Source organism: Tamandua tetradactyla, chromosome 6 (assembly GCF_023851605.1).
Source record: "Tamandua tetradactyla isolate mTamTet1 chromosome 6, mTamTet1.pri, whole genome shotgun sequence".
Taxonomy (NCBI): domain Eukaryota; kingdom Metazoa; phylum Chordata; class Mammalia; order Pilosa; family Myrmecophagidae; genus Tamandua; species Tamandua tetradactyla.
This window is the reverse complement of record NC_135332.1, coordinates 42,010,314-42,034,987: the sequence shown is the minus strand read 5'-3', so window position 1 is coordinate 42,034,987 and position 24,674 is coordinate 42,010,314. Positions and strand designations below refer to the sequence as shown.

The following is a 24,674-nucleotide window of genomic DNA, read 5'->3' as shown; positions in this document are numbered from 1 at the left end:
AGATTAAAATGCTAGCGATCAATGAAAGGGAGGGTAAGGGGTGTGGTATGTATAATTTTTTTTCTGTTTTATTTTAATTTCTTTTTGTGAATTGATGCAAATGTTCTAAGAAATGAGCATGATGATGAATATACAACTATGTGATGAAAAAAATTAAAAAAAGAGAAGTAGACGTGGAAATGTATTGAGGTAGAAGAGCAGTGCATAGTTTAGAAATTTTTCACTTTTGTATTACTTTTAATCTATGGTTTCTGAATAGTGCTCTATAAGGAAACAGTTTGATAAGTATAGTGAGCGATTATTTCATACATCCTTCAGCATAAAAGCCTGTTATGAACGAAGAGAAATTCATAATGAGCTTTTTATAAGGCTGTTCTTTATAGTGTATTTGCATAATAATAAGACCTAATCTGTTGGAAAACAAGTAAAGGACAAATTAATAAGGTCATCAGTTTAGTCTAATGATGCTTAATGCAGTTTGAGCAATCTGCTCAAGACAAAAGATGGTTGGTCACCCAGACATAGCCAATTATGCATTTGTATGGCAGAAGAAATCTTTAATGATGCGTCTGAGTAGCATTCAAAAACAAACATACAGGCTGAGAAAATGACCAGGCTACCTCCTGCAAACATCATCAACTAAGACTTTGTTCAGATTGAGGTCATACTGGTACTCCAGAAAAACACGTTAGAATAAAAGTTTATCAAATGTGTTGACATGGATCCTCCTAAAAACACAAAATTTTCATTAAACAAAGGCTACATTTTCAGCAGCTGTGTTGCCTGATCAGTTATAAAAATATGGACTAAGCCATTCATGGGTTGGATGTATTTAAATTTTTAGAGAAGTTGTAAAGCAATGTGGTGTGATCTTCAAACACAGAGCATGATAAAATTCTGCACAGGAGACCAAGCAGTTCCATTGCTTAAGTTTTCTAACAGTGACCCATTGTGCACAACTCAAAAGACTATTTTACTCATACTTATGTTCCAAAATGCCTTGATAACTATTCCTTAAATTAAAAAAAACACTAGTTAATTCAGTACAGAAGAGGTTAGCTGAGGATACCACATATTGTAATTTTAGTTGAGGTATAACATACATATTGAAAAGTACGTAAATAAAAAGTGAAGAGCTCAATGAATTTTCACAACATGAGCACACCCATTAACCAGTAACCTGATCAAGAAACATCCTATAAGCAAGCCCCTTCCAGTCACAAGACTGCCAGCCCTCAACCTGACTTTAAATACCTTAGGTTAGTTTATACAAATTAAATTACACAGTACATACCTCTTTTGTATATGGATTTTTTCCCCTCTACATTATGAGATTCTTCAGTGTTTTTGAGTGTATAATTTATTCATTCTCTTTGTATAAATATATCACAATTTATATATCTATTCTATTGGCAAAAGTAGATTTGGTATTATTTGGTATTATTCATCCATAAAACAGTTTCCAGTTTATAGCTCTTATTAATTGTGCTGCTACAGTCTTGAACATATCTTTTGTTTTATCTCTCAATTTCACATGGGCTGGGAGTTTTGTCTATTTTTATTTTGTTGCCCTTTTTTTTCTTATTTATTTGTAAGAGCTTTCATATATTAAGAATGTTTACTTGTCATATTTGTTAATGGCCTAGTTAATTTGGCTTTGTTTTATAATATTTTGACTCAAGGCTTTTAAAAAATTATAAATCAAATTTATCAATGTTTTCCTTTATTGCTTTTGCTTTTATAAAATCTTTACCAATGTTAACATTGCTTAAACATTTTCAATTTTATTTCTTCCGATTTTTTTGTCTCTCTTGTGTTGCATTTAATTGAACCCATCCACAATTTACTTTGAAGTAGCAATCTAACTACATTTTTACGGTTTAAAAAAATTGTAGGGAGGCAGCCGACGACCGGGCGACTCTGCGCTGCCAGACCTCCCAGCGCGCCTCCCGGCATCCCGGCCCTGTCGCACCCCCTCCTCCGAATTCCAGTAAACTGATGACTTCCGGAGAAGATGGCGGCTTAGTAAGACGCACGGGTCTTAGTTCCTCCTCCAGAACAGCTACTAAAGAAACAGAAACGGTACAGAACAGCTCCCGGAGCCATGACAGAGGCCAAAAAGACAGCGTACCCCATTCTGGAACGGCTGAACCGGCTGGGAGAATCCTTTGAGGTGAGATTCCCGAGGGGCATGCGCTTCCCCAGGCCCTGGCGGCTGGCGGCTGGAGCCCCTCCCTCCCTCCTTCCTGGGCCGGCTGGGAGGTTTGGATCGGCACTCCCCCAAGCCGCTTCAGCTGGCGAACCCCCCCCCCCCCACAGTGAGAGTTTTCCAAAGTTAAAGGAGCCACAGCATCTTTTACTGGTGGGACTCGCAGACAGACGAGCGCCACATACTGGGCAGGATAAGAAAAACAGAGCCCAGAGATTTCACAGGAAAATCTTTCAACCTGCTGGGTCCCATACCCAGGGAAATCTGATCAAATGCCCAGACACCAGCAGAAAATAATGGATGACGCTCGGAAAATTGAAGATATGGCCCAGTCAAAGGAACAATCCAATAGTTCAAATGAGATACAGGAGCTGAGACAACTAATGCTGAATATACGAACAGAAATGGAAAAACTCTTCAAAAACCAAATCAATAAATTGAGGGAGGACATGAAGAAGACATGGGCTGAACAAAAAGAAGAAATAGAAAATCTGAAAAAACAAATCACAGAACTTGTGGGAGTGAAGGACAAAGAAGAAAAAATGGAAAAAACAATGGATACCTACAATGGTAGATCTAAAGAGACAGAAGCTACAATTAGTGAACTGGAGGATGGAACATCTGAATTCCAAAAAGAAACAGAAACTATAGGGAAAAGAATGGAAAAACTTGAGCAGGGGATCAGGGAACTGAATGACAATATGAAGCGCACAAATATACGTGTTGTGGGTGTCCCAGAAGGAGAAGAGAAGGGAAAAGGAGGAGAAAAACTAATGGAAGAAATTATCACTGAAAATTTCCCAACTCCTATGAAAGACCTAAATTTACAGATCCAAGAAGTGCAGCGCACCCCAAAGAGAATAGACCCAAATAGGCGTTCTCCAAGACACTTACTAGTTAGAATGTCAGAGGTCAAAGAGAAAGAGAGGATCTTGAAAGCAGCAAGAGAAAAACAATCTGTCACATACAAGGGAAACCCAATAAGACTATGTGTAGATTTCTCAGCAGAAACCATGGAAGCTAGAAGACAGTGGGATGATATATTTAAATTACTAAAAGAGAAAAACTGCCAACCAAGACTTCTATATCCAGCAAAATTGTCCTTCAAAAATGAGGGAGAAATTAAAACATTTTCAGACAAAAAGTCACTGAGAGAATTTGTGACCAAGAGACCAGCTCTGCAAGAAATACTAAAGGGAGCACTAGAGTCAGATATGAAAAGACAGAAGAGAGAGGTATGGAGAAGAGTGTAGAAAGAAGGAAAATCAGATATGATATATATAATACAAAAGGAAAAATGGTAGAGAAAATATTATCCAAACAATAATAACACTAAATGTTAATGGACTGAATTTCCCAATCAAAAGACATAGACTGGCAGAATGGATTAAAAAACAGGATCCTTCTGTATGCTATCTACAGGAAACACATCTTAGACCCAAAGATAAACACAGGTTGAAAGTGAAAGGTTTGGAAAAGATATTTCATGCAAATAACAACCAGAAAAGAGCAGGAGTGGCTATACTAATGTCCAACAAATTAGACTTCAAATGTAAAACAGTTAAAAGAGACAAAGAAGGACACTATCTACTAATAAAAGGAACAATTAAACAAGAAGACATAACAATCATAAATATTTATGCACCGAACCAGAATGCCCCAAAATACGTGAAGAATACACTGCAATCACTGAAAAGGGAAATAGACACATATACCATAATAGTTGGAGACTTCAATTCACCACTCTCATCAATAGACAGAACATCTAGACAGAGGATCAATAAAGAAATAGAGAATTTGAATATTACAATAAATGAGCTAGACTTAACAGACATTTATAGGACATTACATCCCACAACAGCAGGATACACCTTTTTCTCAAGTGCTCATGGATCATTCTCAAAGATAGACCATATGCTGGGTCACAAAGCAAGTCTTAACAAATTCAAAAAGATTGAAAGCATACACAACACTTTCTTGGATCATAAAGAATGAAGTTGGAAATCAATAATAGGCAGAGTGCCAGAAAATCCACAAATACGTGGAGGCTCAACAACACACTCTTAAACAACGAGTGGGTCAAAGAAGAAATTGCAAGAGAAATTAGTAAATATCTTGAGGCAAATGAAAATGAAAACACAACATATCAAAACCTATGGGACGCAGCAAAGGCAGTGCTAAGAGGGAAATTTATTGCCCTAAATGCCTGTATCAGAAAAGAAGAAAAGGCAAAAATTCAGGAATTAACTGTCCACTTGGAAGAACTGGAGAAAGAATAGCAAACTAACCCCAAAGCAAGCAAAAGGAAAGAAATAACAAAGATTAGAGCAGAAATAAATGAAATTGAAAACATGAAAACAATAGAGAAAATCAATAAGACCGGAAGTTGGTTCTATGAGAAAATCAATAAGATTGATGGGCCCTTAGCAAGACTGACAAAAAGAAGAAGAGAGAGGACACAAATAAATAAGATCAGAAATGGAAGAGGAGACATAACCACTGACCTCACAGAAATAAAGGAGTTAATAACAGGATACTATGAACAACTTTACGCTAATAAATACAACAATTTAGATGAAATGGACAGGTTCCTGGAAAGGCATGAACAACCAGCTTTGACTCAAGAAGAAATAGATGACCTCAACAAACCAATCACAAGTAAAGAAATTGAATCAGTCATTCAAAAGCTTCCCAAAAAGAAAAGTCCAGGACCAGACGGCTTCACATGTGAATTCTACCAAACATTCCAGAAAGAATTAGTACCAACTCTCCTCAAACTCTTGAAAAAAATCAAAGTGGAGGGAAAGCTACCTAATTCATTCTATGAAGCCAACATCACCCTCATACCAAAACCAGGCAAAGATATTACAAAAAAAGAAAACTACAGACCAATCTCTCTAATGAATATAGATGCAGAAATCCTCAACAAAATTCTAGCAAATTGAATCCAACAACACATTAAAAGATTATACATCATGACCAAGTAGGATTCATCACAGGTATGCAAGGATGGTTCAACATAAGAAAGTCAATTAATGTAATACACCATATCAACAAATCAAAGCAGAAAAATCACATGATCATCTCAATTGATGCAGAGAAGGCATTTGACAAGATTCAACTGTGGAAGGCAGTTTGGCGGTTCCTCAAAAACTGAATATAGAATTGCCATATGACCCAGCAATACCATTGCTAGGTATCTACTCAGAGGACTTAAGGGCAAAGACACAAACGGACATCTGCACACCAATGTTTATAGCAGCATTATTTACAGTTGCAAAGAGATGGAAACAGCCAAAATGTCCATCAACAGACGGGTGGTTAAACAAACTGTGGTATATACATACGATGGAATATTACGCAGCTTTAAGACAGGATAAACTTATGAAGCATGTAATAACATGGATGGACCTAGAGAACATTATGCTGAGTGAGTCTAGCCAAAAACTAAAAGACAAATACTTTATGGTCCCACTGGTGTGAACCGACATTCGAGAATAAACTTGGAATATGTCATTGGTAACAGAGTCCAGCAGGAGTTAGAAACAGGGTAAGATAATGGGTAATTGGAGCTGAAGGGATACAGACTGTGCAACAGGACTAGATATAAAAACTCAAAAATGGACAGCACAATAATACTTAATTGTAATGTAATTATGTTAAAACACTGAATGAAGCTGCATCTGAGCTATAATTTTTCTTTCTTTTTTTTGTTTGTTTGTTTGTGTCTTTTGTTTTTTTTTCTTTTTCCTTTTTTATATATATATATTTTTATTATTATTATTATAATTTTTAAATTTTTTCTCTATATTAACATTCTATATCTTTTTCTGTTGTTTGCTAGTTCTTTTCCTAAATCGATGCAAATGTACTAAGAACTGATGATCATACATCTATGTGATGATATTAAGAATTACTGATTGCATATGTAGAATGGAATGATTTCTAAATGTTGTGTTAGTTAATTTTTTTAATTAATAAAAAAATTGTAGGCACTTGCAAATATTTGTTTAATAATTTTGTTTGAATGAGTTGTTAAAATACCATTGGTCTGTTATTTCTATTTTTATTATTATTATTATTTTTTAACCTGGACAGGCACCGGGAATCGAACCCGGGTCCTCTGGCATCGCAGGCAAGCACTCCTGCCTGCTGAGCCACCATGGCCCGCCCTGGTCTGTTATTTTTATTTTGAGTTTTTATTGTGTTACTATATAACCCCAAATTTCCCATTTTAATCATTTCTAAGTATATGATTCAGTGGTATTAACCGAATATACAGTTTTGTCCTACCACCGCTATAATCCATTACCAAAACTTTTTATCACCCCACACAGAAACTCTGTAACCATTAAGTAGTAACACCCCATTCCCTGCCGACGACTCCTTTACGGCCAGTCCCTGGCAATCTGGAATCTACTTTCTGTCTGTTTGAATTTGCTTATTCTAGATATTTTATATAAGTGGAATAATATACTATTTGTCCTTTTGAGTCTGGCTACATAAAGCACCCAACATAGTGATTCCAAGGTTCATCCATGCTTTAGAACCTCATTTCTATTTAAGGCTGAATAATATTCTGGTGTGTGTGTGTCTATGTATACCATATTTTGTTTACATATTCATCTGTTGATGGGTGGAGCTGTTTCCACCTTTTGACTACTATGAAAAATTCTGCTATGAACAGTAGTGTGCATGTATCCGTTCTAGTCCCTGTTTTCAGGTCTTTTGCAGATACATCTAGGAGTGAACTGTCTGTTCATTTGATAATACTATGTTTAACTTTTTGAGGAACAGCAAAACTGTTTCCAGCAGATGTTGCACCATTTTGTATCCCCACCAGTGATGTACAAGAGTTCCAGTTCCTCTGCTTCCTTGCCAACACTCCTTTTTTTTGTTTGTTTACCATTTAAAAAAATAATAGCAATCCCAGTGGGTGTGAAGGGGTATTCCACTGGTTTGCATTTCCTGAATGACAAATGATGTTGAGCATCTTTCTGTGTGCTCATTAGCCATCTGTATATCCTTTTTGGAGAAATGTCTATTTAACTCCTTTGCCCATTTTTAAATCAGATTGTTTGTCTTTTGTTGTTGAGTTGTAGGTATTCTACATACATTATCTGACTTTTTACTTTTGTCACTCATGCTTATAGTGTCATATTTAAGAAATCATTGAAAAGAGGCAGGTGAGGTGGTGGCATAGTGAGGTGTGGAATTTAATTTGTCTTCCAGAGTAGCTAGTAAGTGGCCAGGAACTAAAGTCTCCCAAGCCCCGGAGGCTGGTGACCCTCCCCTGTGGGCACAGCATTCTGGATCCCCGAGGAGAAAGGAAATAGACTTTACTAGTAGCAAGGGCTTAGCTCAACCAAGCTCCAATTGTGGAATTAATTAACAAATTCTGACTACTGAAAACAGACCCTGAGCACAGATAAACCTGGAATAAGGACTAAAGTAACCAAGAGTTTTCACCCTGGCAGAGAGGGGGCGGGGCTGATAGAAAAAAACCAACCAGCCAACCAGAGGCTTTTTGAGTTGGACAGCACAAAATACTGGAAAAGGGTTGGACCCCAAGAAAAGGGGACACATAGAGCCTTGGCATACATAGAACTGTGCACCAACTCAAGTACTTGACTGGCAAACCCGGGGAGCAGGGGTCAGGCTCTGAGAAGTTTCTTTGCTATTTTTTTCTTCTTAACAGATTATTAGATAGAATAGCAAGCACTCTCAGGCTCCAGCACTGCCCCAAGTAAGAGTGAAATTAAGGTGTGTCTGAGAGACAAAGTAGCTAGTCAAGAGAAAGGGGTTCATTCCCTAAACAGCATTTCTTCCCCAAGAAAAGGGGGGCAGGGCCCTGCTCAAATGGAGGCCCTTCTTCAGGGAATTCATACCCCATAGGCTGAAAAACAGAATCTATCAAAGCCTACCTCCTACCTCAGCCTCTGTCTCAAGCATACCCCTGGCGTGGAGAGTCTGCTGAAATTAAAGGCGTCAAATCACTTATGCTGGTGGGAAGTCGCAGGCAGACAAATGCCACATTTTGGGCAGGATGGGAAAATTACAGTCTAGAGACTTCATAGGAAAATTGGACAACCTGCTGGGTCTCACCCTCTGGGAAAGTGATGCTGGCTACTCTCTGCTCTTGAGACATGGGTCTGTCTGGTCTGAGAAAATCTGACTGGAGTCAAAACATCTGAGGAGTCCTGCTTCAAAAAAAGGCTCCATATAGGCAGGGCAAGAACAGAAAAAAACAGAAATGAAAATTCTGATCAGTTAAACAGAACCTGTGCTAGAGCTCTAGAATAAGTTGAGCTGAATGTCAAAGAACAGAAGACAAAGCCATCCAGCAAGAAAAAGCATGAAAACAACCTCCCGAAATAAACTAATTAAGGAAATCAAATGCCTAGGTGTCAGCCATGTATGGACTGTGTGTGTGTGAAGATTTCTTAATAAAAACACTAAAAAAATAAAAGTCATTGCCAAGTTCAAGGTCACAAAGGTTTTCAACTGTTTTCTTCTAAGAATTTCATGGTTTTAGCTGTTACATATAAATCATTGATTCATTTTGTATTTGTTCTTCTAACTGTTAAAATAAAAAATTCAGAATTTCCTGTTGTGATTGTACATTGTGTATTCTTTTTGTTCTGACTTTTTTGTTGCTTTATATATCTTGACATTCTTTTTAAATATTTTTATTGACAAACAGCATACAATACAAACATTCTTAACATACAAACGTTCTATACTCGGTGTACAATCAGTAGCTCACAATATCACATTGTTGTATAGTCATCACCATGATCATTTCTTAGAATGTTTGCATCACTCCAGAAAAAGAAATAAAAAGAAAAAAGAAAAAAAACTCATATATACTATACCTTTTACCCTCCCTCTCATTGACCACTAGTATTTCCATCTACCCAATATATTTTCACCTTTGTTCGCCCTATTTTTTTTCCTATACCCTTTACCGCTCCCTTTCATTGATCACTAGTATTTCAATCTATGCAATTCATTTTAACACTTGTTCCGCTTATTGTTTATTTTTATCCATATTTTTTACTCATCTAAATAAAAGGAGCATCAGACACAAAGTTTTCACAATCACATAGTCATGTTGCAAAAGCTGTGTCATTATACATTCATCTTCAAGAAACCTGGCTACTGGAACACAGCTCTACAGTTTCAGGCACTTCCCACAGCCTCTCCAATATAGCTTAACTAAAAAGGTGATATCTACATGATGCATAAGAATAACCTCCAGGATAACCTCTCGAATCTGTTTGAAATCTCTCAGCCACTGACACTTTATTTTGTCTCATTTCTCTCTTCCCCCTTTCAGTCAAGAAGGTTTTCTTGATCCCTTAGATGCTGAATCCCAGCTCATTCTAGGATCCTGTCCCACATTGCCAGAGAGCTTTACACCCCTGGGAGTCATGTCCCATGTAGAGAGGGGGAGGGCAGTGAGTTTGCTTGTCCTGTTGGCTGAAGGAGAGATAGGCCACATCTGAGCAACAAAAGAGATTCTCTGGGAGTGACTCTTAGGCTAATTTTAAGTAGGCTTAGTCTATCCTTTGTGGGGATAAGTTTCATATGAACAAATCCCAAGATTGAGGGTTCGGCCTATTGATTTGGTTGTCCACACTGTTTGCAAGAATATCAGGAATTCTCCAAAGGGGGAAGTTGAATTTTTCCCCTTTTTTTGCCATTCCCCCTGCAAATACTTCTTTACTCACTGTTCAAATCATTCTGGGATTTATTGGAGCTGCACATTAACCTGGACAAACCTATAAAATCTCATCTTCTATTAAAGGTTCCATGTATTTATGGTGTTCAATTAAATTGTCCATATAAGTTAAATTAGGAAATGCACTAGTCAAAATAAAAATTTTGTACCAAATAAACATTTCTTGCTTTATTCTCACACAGAAGTTGAAGTTTTAAAATATGAATTACCATCTGTTCTAGTTTGCTAGCTGCCAGAATGCAACACACCAGAGACAGATCGGCTTTTTTTTTTTTTTTTTTAACTTTTTTTTTTTTATTAATTAAAAAAAGAATTAACAAAACAATTAGAAATCATTCCAATCTACATGTACAATCAGTAATTCTTAATAACATCACATAGTTGCATATTCATCATTTCTTAGTACATTTGCATCAATTTAGAAAAAGAAATAAAAAGACAACAGAATAAGAATTAAAACAATAATAGAAAGAAAAAAAAACAAAAAAAACAAAAACAAAAAACCTATACCTCACATGCAGCTTCATTCAGTGTTTTAATATAATTGCATTACAATTGGGTAGTATTGTGCTGTCCATTTCTGAGTTTTTATATCCAGTCCCGTTGTACAGTCTGTATCCCTTCATCTCCAATTATCCCTTCTCTTTTTTTTTTTTTTTAATTAACGGAAAAAAAGAAATTAACCCAACATTTAGAGATCATACCATTCTACACATGCAATCATTAATTCTTAACATCATCACATAGATGCATGATCATCATTTCTTAGTACATTTGCATTGGTTTAGAAGAACTAGCAACATAACCGAAAAAGATATAGAATGTTAATATAGAGAAAAAAATAAAAGTAATAATAGTAAAATCAAAACAAAACAAAACAAAACAAAACAAAAACCTATAGCTCAGATGCAGCTTCATTCAGTGTTTTAACATGATTACTTTACAATTAGGTATTATTGTGCTGTCCATTTTTGAGTTTTTGTATCTAGTCCTGTTGCACAGTCTGTATCCCTTCAGCTTCAATTACCCATTGTCTTACCCTGTTTCTAACTCCTGCTGAACTCTGTTACCAATGACATATTTCAAGTTTATTCTCAAATGTCCGTTCACATCAGTGGGACCATACAGTATTTGTCCTTTAGTTTTTGGCTGGATTCACTCAGCATAATATTCTCTAGGTCCATCCATGTTATTACATGGTTCATAAGTTTATCTTGTCTTAAAGCTGAATCCATTCTGCCATTCTATGTCTTTTGATTGGGAAATTCAGTCCATTAACTTTTAGTGTTATTACTGTTTGGATAATATTTTCCTCTACCATTTTGGCTTTTGTATTATATATATCATATCTGATTTTCCTTCTTTCTACACTTTACTCCATACCTCTCTCTTCTGTCTTTTCGTATCTGACCCTAGTGCTCCCTTTAGTATTTCTTGCAGAGCTGGTCTCTTGGTCACAAATTCTCTCAGTGACTTTTTGTCTATAAATGTTTTAATTTCTCCTTCATTTTTGAAGGACAATTTTGCTGGATATAGGAGTCTTGGTTGGCAGTTTTTCTCTTTTAGTGATTTAAATATATCATCCCACTGTCTTCTAGCTTCCATGGTTTCTGCTGAGAAATCTACACATAGTCTTATTGGGTTTCCCTTGTATGTGACAGATTGTTTTTCTCTTGCTGCTTTCAAGATCCTCTCTTTCTCTTTGACCTCTGACATTCTAACTAGTAAATGTCTTGGAGAACGCCCATTTGGGTCTATTCTCTTTGGGGTGCGCTGCACTTCTTGGATCTGTATATTTAGGTCTTTCATAAGAGTTGGGAAATTTTCAGTGATAATTTCTTCCATTAGTTTTTCTCCTCCTTTTCCCTTCTCTTCTCCTTCTGGGACACCCACAACACGTATATTTGTGCGCTTCATATTGTCATTCAGTTCCCTGATTCCCTGCTCAAGTTTTTCCATTCTTTTCCCTATAGTTTCTGTTTCTTTTTGGAATTCAGTTGTTCCATCCTCCAGCTCACTAATTGTAGCTTCTGTCTCTTTAGATCTACCATTGTAGGTATCCATTGTTTTTTCCATTTTTTCTTCTTTGTCCTTCACTCCCACATTTCTGTGATTTGTTTTTTCAGATTTTCTATTTCTTCTTTTTGTTCAGCCCATATCTTCTTCATGTCCTCCCTCAATTTATTGATTTGGTTTTTGAAGAGTTTTTCCATTTCTGTTCGTATATTCAGTATTAGTTGTCTCAGCTCCTGTATCTCATTTGAACTATTGGTTTGTTCCTTTGATTGGGCCATATCTTCAATTTTCCGAGCGTCATCCATTATTTTCTGCTGGTGTCTGGGCATTTGATCAGATCTCCCTGGGTGTGGGACCCAGCTGGTTGAAAGGTTTTTCTGTGGAATCGACAGATTGGCTTTTAATAAAAGGGGATTTATTTTGTTAGTTCTTCAGAGGAAAGGCAGCTAAGTTTCAACTGAGGTTATTTCTTATGTGGGAAGGCACAGGATGGTTTCTGCTGGCTTTCTCTCCAGGCCTCTGGGTTCCAACAACTTTCCCCAGGGTGATTCCTTTCTGCATCTCCAAAGGCCTGGACTGAGCTGCAAATGCTGAGATGAGGTATGCCGAGCTGCTTGGGCTGTGCCACATTGTGCTCTCTCATTTAAGCACCAGCCAATTAAGTCAAAAGTCATTCATTGCAGCAGGCACGCCTCCTAGCCAACTGCTGATGTAATTAGCAACAGATGAGGTTCACGTACCATTGGCTCATGTCTGCAGCAACAAAACTAGGTACCTTCACCTGGCCAAGTTGACAATTGAATCTAACTACCACACCATTTATTTTCAACACCCTGCAATATTGACATTCCTTTGTTATTCCTTATAGAAAAACATTTTCTAATTTTCACACTTAGTCACTATTATTGCACACTCTAGGCATTCCTAGATTATACCATCTCAGACTTTATCGTCTATCTTTCCTTGTGGTTTCATATGTGCCCCCAGCCCTCTTCCCTCCTATCATTCTCACATTCAGCTTCATTCAGTGTACCTACATTATTGTGCTGCAATCAGGTAGTATTGTGCTATCCATTTCTGAATTTTTACATTCAGTCCTGTTGAATGTTGAATCAGTCCTGTTGCACAATCTGTATCCCTTTAGCTCCAATTACCCAATCTCTACCCTACTTCTATCTCCTGATACCTCTGTTCTTAACTGAAATTCTCCAAGTTCATTCATTAATGTTAATTCATTTCAGTGAGCCCATACAGTATTTGTTCTTTTGTTTCTGGCTAATCTCACTCAACATAATGTCCTCAAGGTCCATCCACATTGTTACATGCTTCATAACTATTCTGCTTACAGCTGCATAATATTTCATCATATATATATACCACAGCTTGTTTAGCCACTCATGTTGATGGCCATTTGGGCTATTTCCATCTCTTGGCAATTGTAAATAATGCTGCTATAAACATTGGTGTGCAAATGTCCTTTTGTGTCCTTGTCCTCATGACCTCTGAATAGAAACATAGCAATGGTATTGATGGATCATATGGCAATTCTGTACTTAGCTTCCTGAGGAACTGCCAAACTGCCTTTCACAGCGGTTGTACCATTTTACATTCCCACCAACGGTGGATAAGTGTGTCTCTTTCTCCACCTCCTCTCCAGCACTTGTTGCTTTTTATTTCATTGATAATGGCCATTATAATGGGTGTGAGATGATATCTCATTGTGGTTTTGATTTGCATTTCCCTAATAGCCAGGGAAGTTGAGCATCTTTTCATGTGCATTTTGGACATTTGTATTTCTTCTTCTGAGAAGTGTCTGTTCAAGTCTTTTTCCCATTTTGTAATTGGGTGGTTTGTCTTTTTGTTGTTGAGTTGAACAACTTCTTTATATAGTCTGGATACTAGACCCTTATCTGATATGTCATTTCCAAATATTGTCTTCCATTGTGTAGGCCGCCTTTTTTACTTTCTTGACAAAGTTCTTTGATGCACAAAAGTGTTTAATTTTTAGGAGTTCCCATTTATCTATTTCTTCTTCAATGCTTGTGCTTTGGTGTAAGATCTAGGAAACTGCCTCCTATTACAAGTTTTATAAGATATTTCTCCATATTTTCTTCTAAAAGTTTTATGGTCTTAGATCTAATGTTTAGGTTTTTGATCCATTTTGAGTTAATTTTTGTATAGGGTGTGAAATATGGATTTTCTTTCATTCTTTTGCCTGTGGATATCCAGTTCTCCAAACACTATTTATTGAAGAGACTGTTCTGTCCCAGGTGAGTTGGCTTGACTGCTTTATCAAAGATCAATTGTCCATAGATGAGAGGGTCTATATATGAACACTCTATTAGATTCCATTGGTCAGTATATCTATCTTTATGCCAGTGCCATGCTGTTTTGAACACTGTAGCTTCATAATACCTTAAAGTCAGGTAGTGTGAGACCTCTGACTTCATTTTTCTTTCTTATGATATTTTTAACTATGCAGGGCACCCTGCCCTTCCAGATAAATTTGGTTATTGTTTTTTTTATTTCTGCAAAGTAAGTTTTTGGGATTTTAATTGGTATTGCATTGAATCTATAAATCAATTTAGGTAGAATTGACATCATAACTATATTTAGTCTTCCAATTCATGAACACAGTATGTCCTTCCATTTATCTAGGTCTTCTATGATTTCTTTTAGCAATTTCTTGTAGTTGTCTTTGTACAGGTCTTTCGTATCCTTAGTTAAATTTATTACTAAATATTTTATTCTTTTGGTTGCAATTGTAAATGGAATTTCTTTCTTGATTTCCCTCTCTGATTGCTCATTACTAGTGTATGGAAACACTATAGATTTTTGAGTGTTGATCTTGTAAACTGCCACTTTGCTGTACTCATTTATTAGCTCTAGTAGTATTGCTGTGGATTTTTTGGGGTTTTTGGCATATAGTATTATATTGTCTGCAAACAGTGAGAGTTTAACTTCCTTCTTTCCAATTTTGATGCCTTGTATTTCTTTTTCTTGTCTAATTGCTCTGGCTAGAACTTCCAACACAATATTGAATAACAATGGTGATAGTGGAAATCCTTGTCTTGTTCCTGATCTTAGGGGAAAAGTTTTCAGTTTTTATTTCAGTTTTTCCCCATTGAGGATGATGTTAGCTGTGGATTTTTCATATATTCCCTTTATCATTTTGAGGATGTTCCCTTCTATTCTTATCCATTGAAGTGTTTTCAACAGGAAAGGATGTTGAATTTTGTCACATGCCTTTTCTGCATCAATTGAGATGATCATGTGTTTTTTCTGCTTTGATTTGTTGATATGGTGTATTACATTAATTGATTTTCTTATGTTGAACTATCCTTGCATACCTGGGATGAATCCTACTTGGTCATGGTATATAATTCTTTCAATGTGCTGCTGTATTCTATTTGCAAGAATTTTGTTGAGGATTTCTGCATCTATATTCATTAGAGAGATTGTTCTGTAATTTTCTTTTCTTGTAGTATCCTTCTCTGGTTTTGGTATGAGGGTGATGTTGGCTTCATAGAATGATTTAGGTAGCCTTCCCTCCTGTTCATTTGAGCAGGATTGGTACTAACTCTTTCTTGAATGCTTGGTAGAATTCACATGTGAAGTTGTCTGGTCCAGCAGTTTTCTTCTTTAGGAGCTTCTTAATGACTGATTCAGTTTCTTTACTTGTGATTTGTTTATGAGGTCATCTATTTCTTCCTGAGTCAGTGTTAGTTGTTCCTCCCTTTCTAGGAAGTTGTCCATTTCATCTATATTGTCTAGTTTATTAGCATAAAGTTGCTCATAGTATCCTCTCATCACCTCCTGTATTTCTGCAGGGTCAGTGGTCATGTTTCCTCTTCCATTTCTGATTTTATTTATTTGCATCCTCTCTCTTCTTCTTCTTTTTGTCAACCTTGCTAAGGGTCCATCAATTTTATTGTTTATCTCAAAGACCCAACTGCTGGTTTTGTTGATTTTCTCAATTGTTTTAAGTTCTCAGTTTCATTTATTTCTGCTATAAACTTCACTGTTTCTTCCCTTTTGCTTGTTTTGGGGTTAGTTTGCTATTCTATTTCTTCCAAGGGAACAATTTATTTCTCTATTTTGATACAGGCATTTAGGGCAATAAATTTCCCTTTTAACACTGCCTTTGTGCATCCCATAATGTTTGATATGTTGTGCTTTCATTTTCATTTGCCTCAAGAAATTTGCTGATTTCTCTTGTTATTTTCCCCTTGATCCACTGGTTTTTTAAGAGTATGTTGTTGCATCTCCATAAATTGGCAAATTTGCTGGCCCTCTACCTGTTATTGATTTTCAACTTCATTCCTTTATGACCCAAGAAAGTGTTTTGTATGATTTAATCTTTTAAAATTTATTCAGACTTACTTTGTGATGCAGCATATGGTCTGTCCTTGAGATTGATCCATGAGCACTTGGGAAAAAGGTGTGTGTATCCTGCTGTTGTGAGGTGTAATGTTCTATAATTGCCTGTTAAGTCTAGTTCATTTTTTATATTATTCAAATTCTGTTTCTTTATTGATCCTCTATCTAGATGTTCTGTCCATTGTGAGAACGGGGAATTGAAGTCCCCAATTTTTATAATAGATATGTCTATTTCTCTTTTCAGTGTTTGCCTCATGTGTTTTGAAGCACTCTGGCTTGGTGTATATATATTTATGATTGTTATGTCTTCTTGTTGAATTGTTTCTTTTATTCATAAAGTGTCCTCTTTCATCTCTTTTAATTGTTTTACATTTGAAGTCTAATTTGTTGGATACTACTGTATTAGTTAGAGTTCTCTAGAGAAACAGAATCTACTGGGAACACTCGCAAATATAAAATTTATAAAAGTGTCTTACATGACCATGGGAACGCAGAGTCCAAAATCCACAGGGCAGGCTGTGAAGCCGATGATTCTGATGGAGGGTCTGGATGAACTCCACAGGAGAGGCTCACCAGCCAAAGCAGGAAGAGAGTCTGTCTCTTCTGAATCCTCCTTAAAAGGCTTCCGGTGATTAGATTGAGCATCACTTATTACAGAAGACTCTCCCCTTGGCTGATTACAAATGGAATCAGCTGTGGATGCAGCTGACATGATCATGATTTAATTCTATGAAATGTCCTCATCGCAATAGACAGGCCAGCACTTGCCCAACCAGACAAACAGGTACCACCACTTGGCCAAGTTGACACATGAATCTGATCATGACAATTAGTATAGCTACTCCTGATTTTTTTTTATTGTTGTTTGCACAAAATATCTTTTCCCAACCTTTCACTTTCAACCTATGTTTATCCTTGGGTCTAAGATGTGTTTCCTGTAGACAGCATATAGATCGGTCCTGTTTTTAAATCCATTCCGCCAGTCTATGTCTTTTGATTGGGGAGTTTAATCCATTAACATTTAGTGTTATTACTATAAGGGCAGTACTTTCTTCTACCATTTTGCCTTTTGGATTTTATATGTCATATCTAATTTTTTTTCTTCTTTTACCTTAAGTCTTCATTTCTACACTCTTTGCCACACCTCTCTCTTGCCTGTCTTTTCATATTTGTCTCTAGTGCCCCCTTTAGTATTTCTTGCAGAGCAGGTTTCTTGGTCACAAATTCTCTCAGTGATTTTTTTTGTCTGAAATGTTTTAATCCTCCCACCCCCCCCTTTTTTTTTCATGGGCAAGCACCGGGAATTGAACCTGGGTCTTTGGCATGGCAAGGAAAAATCCCCCTCATTTTTGAGTGACAATTTTGCTGGATATAGAATTCTTGGTTGGCATTTTTTCTCTTTTAGAATCTTAAATATATCATACAACTGTCTTCTTACCTGCATGGTTTCTGCTGAGAAATCTACACATAGGCTTATTAGGCTTCCCTCGTATGTATGATGGATTGCTTTTCTCTTGCTGCTTTCAAAATTCTCTCTTTATCTTTGACGTCTGGCATTCTGATTAGTAAGTGTCTTGGAGTATGTCTGTTTGGATGTATTCTGTTTGGGGTATGCTGCACCTCTTGGACCTGTAATTTTAAGTTTTTCATTAGAGTTGGGAAATTTTCAGTGATAATTTCCTCCATTAGTCTTTCTACTCTTTTTCCCTTCTCTTCTCCTTCTGGGACACCCACAACATGTATATTTGTGAGCTTCATATTGTTATTCAATCCCCTGAGCTCCTGGTCATATTTTTCCATTTTTTTCCCTCTATTTTCTCTGGCTTGTCAGGTTTCAGATGTCCTGTCCTTCAGTTCATTAATCCTTTCTTCTGCCTCTTGAAATCTAACATTGTAAGTGTGTATTGTTTTTTTTTTCATGTCTTCTACTGTGTCTTTCATTCTCCTAAGTTCTGATTTGTTTTTTTCAGACTTTGGATTTCTTCTTTTTGTTCACCCATTGCCTTCTTTATATCCTCCCTCAATTCGTTGATTTGATTTTTGATGATATTTTCCATGTCTTTTCAAACATCTTGAATTAATTGTTTCAACTCCTGTGTCTCATTTGAACTGTTGGTTTGTTCCTTTGACTAGGCCATATCTTCAATTTCCCTAGTATGAGTCGTTATTTTCTGCTGGCATCTAGACATTTAATTTTCTTAATTAGTTTATTCAAGAGATTGTTTTCACTTTTACCTAGGATTTTCTTGCTGGATGGCTTTGTTCTCTATCTGTTCTTTGACATTCAGTTCAATTTATTCTAAACCTCTAGAACAGGTTTTAACAGGTCAGAATTTTTCAGTTCTTGTTTTCTTGTTTCTTGCCATGACTGTATTGAGCTTTTTTTTTCCCTTAGGAGGGTCTACTTAGATATTGTAGACCCCAGTCAGATTTTCCCAGACCAGACTGGCCTTCTCTCAGGAGGAAAGAATCACCTGCATTAGTTTTCCCTGAGGGTGAGACCCAACATATTGAAAGAGTTTCCTATGAGGCCTCTGGACTCTGCACTTTTCCTATCCTGTCCTGTCTATGGTGCTTGTCTGCCTGTGGATCCCAGTAACATAAGGTGATGTAGTACCTTTAACTTCATCACTCTCCCTGCTGGGGGAGTGGGTGAGACAGGGGAGAGGTTGTAGGATGGCTTTAATCGCTTCAATTTTCCATCCCCTGGGGTCTGAATTCCTTGAGGGAGGGATTTCACCTGAGCTGGGCTCCACTCCTCTGCTGGGGAAGGCACAGGCTCCAGGAAATTAACTCCTTTTACCTGACCAGCATCTTGTCTCTCAGGCAAGCTTAATTCTGCCCTTTCCTAGGGCAGTTGGAGCCTGAGAAACCTTGCAGTTTTGTCTAGTGAGCAGTTAAATAGTAGAAACAAAGCAAAAAAAAAAAATCCTTCTCAGAGCAGGACCCTGATTTCTTGGGTTTGTTAATCAAAGCTTAAGTTGGTACATTGCTCTATGTATCTCCAGGTCCTATGTGCTCCCTCTTTTTTTATTTTTAGGGTCCAGACCTTTTCAAGTATTTTGTGCTGTCTGATAAAAAAAACTCTGTTGTTTTTTGTTTTTTGTTCCGTCAGTCCTGCCTCCTCTGAACCAGGGGAGAAACTAGGAACTTAAGCTTTTATCTTAGCTTTATCTGGTTAACAAATTCAATTTTCTTAATTTGTCAATTAATTCCACAATTGGGGCTTGATTGTGCTCAGCCCTTGCTGCTAGTAAAGTCCCTTTCCTTTTCCCTCCAGGAAGTAGCCTGTGGGGGAGGGGTGCTGGCCTCCGTGGCTTGGGGAACTCACAGTTCTGTGTGGGGTCACAGCTGGTCCAGCTTGTCCAGACTGGTGTACACTGTGTGTCCGGTCACTGATGTGGCCCCAGCAGTTGTTCTGTACTGTTCCTGGATATTTACTAGCTGTTCTGGAAGATGAACTAAATCCCACACCTCGCTAAGCCACCATCTTGGAACCACTGATATTATTTTGGTAAGTGCACAAAAATGTTAAACTATTATATCTTCCTGTTGAATTGAACCTTTTATCATTATAAACTGACTCTATTTCTGATACTGCTTTTTTTTTTGCCTTAAAATCTACTTTACTATGAATATAGCTATACAAAATTGTACACCAATGTTGGTATGGCTGTGCTGATAGTAAAGCATTTGTATCACTCATACATATATTCTCCATTTTTTCACTTTCATTATTTCTGAAATTCTGAATTAGTTCAGAATTATAGAATTCAGACCATTTAATGTAAATATAGTATTTGAGTTTATATCTATTTTATATATATTTGACTCATGTCTTTTTTCCACTTTCTTGTCATTTTTTATTATTTTTATCACGTCATTTTAAAACGTATAATAGCTTAAAATTTGCATACTTATCTATGCTTGTAGTAAATACCCCATAAACGTAACATATCAGAATGTAAGGTTAATCAAAACCTCCATCTTTATCTTACCTGATATACTTTAAACACACTGTTCTAGTTCGCTAGCTGCCAGAATGCAACAGACCAGAAGCAGAATGGCTTTTAAAAAGGGGAATTTAATCAGATGCTAGTTTACAGTTCCAAGGCTGAGGAAATGTCCCAATTAAAACAAATCTAAAGAAATGTCCAATCTAAGGCATCCAGGGAAAGATACCTTGGTTCAAGAAGGCCGATGAAGTTCAGGGTTTCTCTCTCAAATGAGAAGGCACATGGCAAACACAGTCAGAGTTCCTCTGTCATCTGGAAAGGCATATGGTGAACACGGTAAGGGTTCCTCTCTCATCTGGAAGGGCACATGGTGAGCACAGTGTCATCTGCTAGCTTCTTCTCCTGGCTTCCTGTTTCATGAAGCTCCCCAGGAGATATTTTCCTTCATCTCCGAAGGTCACTGACTGGTGGACTCTGCTTCTTGTGGCTATGTCGTTCTGCTCTGCTCTCTGAATCTCTTATTCTCCAAAATGTTTCCTCTTTTATAGGACTCCAGAAACTAATCAAGACCCACCCAAATGGGTGGAGACACGCCTCTACCTAATCCAGTTTAACAACCACTCTTGACTAAATCACATCTCCAGGGAGATGATCTGATTACAGTTTCAAACATACAGTATTGAACAGGGATTATTCTGCCTTTACAAAATGGGATTTTGATTAAAACATGGCTTTTCTAGGGTCCATACATCCTTTCAAACCAGCACACACACTCTAAACTCTGTTTACTTCTTCCTGACTTATTAAGTTCTTACTGTCTAGAATTTTAAATATATCTTTTAAAAAATCCCACTTGACTTTTTAAATGCAATTTTATTGCAATAAATTCACATAGCATAGAATTACATAGAAGTATGTAATTAGTAGTTCACAGTATCATCACATGGTTGTGCATACAGGCCTATGATCAAATTTAGAACATTTTCTAATACTCCAGAAAAGAAATAAAAATTAAAAAGAAAACTCTAATCTTCCTATACTTCTTATCCCATACATTACTGACCCATGGTGTTGGTGTGGTACATTTGTTACTGTTGATGATAGAGTATTAAAATATTACTATTAACTATGGCCCATAGTTTGCAATAGGTACATTTTTTCCTTATACTCCTCTATTATTTACTCCTTACAATACTGTTGTATGTCTGCTGTAGTTCATGAAAAAACTTATTTATATTTGTTCAGTTAATCACAGACATTGTTCATCACAAGTTGAACTTCCAGCTTTTCTTTTGATGACATACATGTTCTTAACTTTCCACCATATTCACAAACCATCCAACACTGTTAATTATTCTCACAACATACTACCATCACCTCTGTTCATTTCCAAACGTTTAAGTTCGACCTAGTTAAACATTCTGCACACATTAAGTAACTGCTCCCCACTCTTTTTTTTTTTTTTTTTTTAAGGCAACAAACACTTTTATTTGCAACTTAAGGAGCAGTGCAGATGGGCTGAGATGAGGTGCTGTTCTCCATCCGACATCCTTCCCAGCAGGAACAATATGACTGATACGGGGTTCCATGGCCCTACACACAGGAGCTTCTGAAAGGAAAATATGGTCCTCTGCAAAGCCTTGGGTGAAGCCAATCGGGGAGGGCACGCTGAGTAGAGATGCTGCTGGAGCACGGGCTGCCCGGACCCGGCTCCACCCAAGCCCACGTCTTCCTGGGGGAGACACTCGAAACACTAGAGCGCGGACCTTCACTCCCTTTAACCCTCTCGATAAGATTTTCCGATTCTCATCAGGAAAAGTCACGTGACTCTTGTCTAAGAACGGGGCTGCTGATGGCAGGCCTTTAAGGCCCTGTTACTCATCCATCAGCTCTGGCTTCTTGATTATCTTAATACCCCCTACCAAACTTGGTGTTCTAGTTTGCTACCTGCCGGAATGCAATATACCAGAAACGGAATGGCTTTTAACAAGGGGAATTTAATGAGTTGCTAGTTTATAGTTCTAAGGCCGAGAAAATGTCCCAATTAAAACAAGTCTACAGAAATGTCCAATCAAAGGCATCCAGGGAAAAGATACCTTGGTTCAAGAAGGCTGATGAAGTTCAGGGTCTCTCTCTCAAGTGAGACGGCACATGGCGAACACAGTCAGGGCTTCTCTCTCGGCTGGAAGGGCACATGGCGAATACGGCGTCATCTGCTAGCTTTCTCTCCTGGCTTCCTATTTCGTGAAGCTCCCCCGGAGGCGTGTTCCTTCTTCATCTCCAAAGGTCACTCGCTGGTGGACTCTCTGCTTTGTAGTGTTGCTCTCTCTGAATCTCTCTGAATCTCTCATTCTCCAAAATGTCTCCTCTTTTATAGGACTTCAGAAACTAATCAAGACCCACTCAAATGGGTGGAGACATGTCATCCCCTAATCCGGTTTAACAACCATTCTTAACTAAATCACATCAACCAGGGAGATGATCCAATCACAGTTTCAAACATGTGGTGTTGAATAGAGATTATTCTACCCTATGAAATGGGACTTATATTAAAACATGGCTTTTCTTAGGGGGCATACTTCCTTTCAAACCAGCACACTTGGCAAGAGCTACCAGCTGCAGACTGTACCCAGGCCTCCCTTGCAGGGAAACACTGCATACGTAATGATGGCACTGCTTTTTACATGGTTTTCTCAGGACTTCTGGGTAAGGCAATCGCAAAAAGCTAGTCATCCACAGTGATGTTTCGGAAAAGGTAAGCCATGGACTCTCCATTGTGGATTCTCCGAATTGCTTCAGAAAGAATCAAGCTGATATCCACGGTCTTTATCTTGGGACACTGTAGCTTCTGCACTTTGTGAGGGACAGTATTGGTCACCACCACCTCATCGACGGAGGACTCTTCAATGAGGCGGGGGGCGTCTGCTGACAGAATGCCATGAGTGGCCATGACATAGATCTTGTAGGCCCCTCTCTCTTTGAGGATCTCTGCAGCAGCGACAAAACTTTCCACATCATCGATAATGTCATCCACGATGATGGCGATGCGTCCTCCGACATCTCCGACCACAGTTATTGGCGGCTTCTCTTTGGCCATCATCAGGGGCAGCTCCAGGCCTGGGTGCACGGTGGCGTTCTTGACCATGGGAGGGGAATGGCGGCCATCGTCCATGTCCAGCTCTGTGCACTGAGCTTCCCCATGGATAACAGCCAAGCCCAAGCGCAGTCTCTCCGCATAGGACTGGGCCCTTTTTGCAGCATCAGGAGACTTAGCTACGATGACTGCGTTTCTGTAATTTGGAATTTCCTCCTGGATATACTGAAGCAGGAAAGGTGAGGCTCTAAGGTTGTCCACGGGAAAGCTGAAAAAGCCTTGTATTTCCTTTTGATGAAGATCCATAGTGATAATGTGAGTTAAACCTGCTTTGGCCAGCATTGACGCGAGGAGCTTGCACACGATGGAGCCGCGCTTCCACATCTTGCTCTGCTTGCTGTAGGGGAAGTACGCCGATGATGTTCCTGGCACAGGCGGTTTTCAAGGCATAAGCCATGATTAGTAGCTCCATCACGGCTGTGTTCACGTCTCTGGGTATAGTCTGTATAATGAAAATATCCTGGCCACGCACTGATTCTTTTATTTCGACTCTTGTTTCTCCATTGGTCTCTTGATATACAACAGATTTCCCTAATTCAGCACCAAGACGTTCGGTGATGCGCTTGGCCAGCTCGGTGCAGGCAGCCGTGGAGTTGGCAGAGAAGACGCGGTAGCCGGTGCGGGCAGCGTTCATGGCCCGGCGCGCGGAGGGGCGCGGAGAGAGGAGGACGCCGACAGCGGGGGCAGCAGCAGCAGCTTCTTGGGCATCGTCCGGCCCGAGGCGCGGGGAGGCGGGGGTCCAGGCCGGGAAGGCAGCGGAGGGGAGACGCCCGAGACCCCCACCCTCCTCACTGAAGGCCAGCGGGAGCCCCGGCCGAACCCGCATGAACGGCGACCCGTCCCTGCTCCCCATTCTTTACCTTCATTCTACATCCTGGTAACCTATATTCTGTATTTTGTGTCTAGGAGTTTATGTGTTACAATTAGTTCATACCAGTGAGATCATACAATATTTGTCTTTTTGTGTCTGACTTATTTCACTTGCCATAATGTCCTCAAGTTTCATCCATGTTGTGGAATGCTTCAGGACGTCATTCCTTCTTTCTGCTGAATAATATGCCATCATATGTATATACCACATTTTGTGTATTCAGTCATCAGTTGGGTTGTTTCAGTCTTTTGGCTATTGTGAGTAATGCTGATGTGAACATCAATGTGCAAATATATGTCTCATCCCTGCTTTCACATCTTGGGGTGTATCCTGAGTAGGGAAAT

At 38.3% G+C, this 24,674-nt stretch overlaps 1 pseudogene; it reads right to left on the bottom strand.

Annotated features, from left to right (window-relative positions):
• Nucleotides 1–22,922: 22,922 nt before the first annotated feature.
• LOC143685977 (phosphoribosyl pyrophosphate synthase-associated protein 1 pseudogene) lies at nucleotides 22,923–24,273 on the bottom strand (annotated as a pseudogene).
• Between the last annotated feature and the right edge of the window lie 401 nt (nucleotides 24,274–24,674).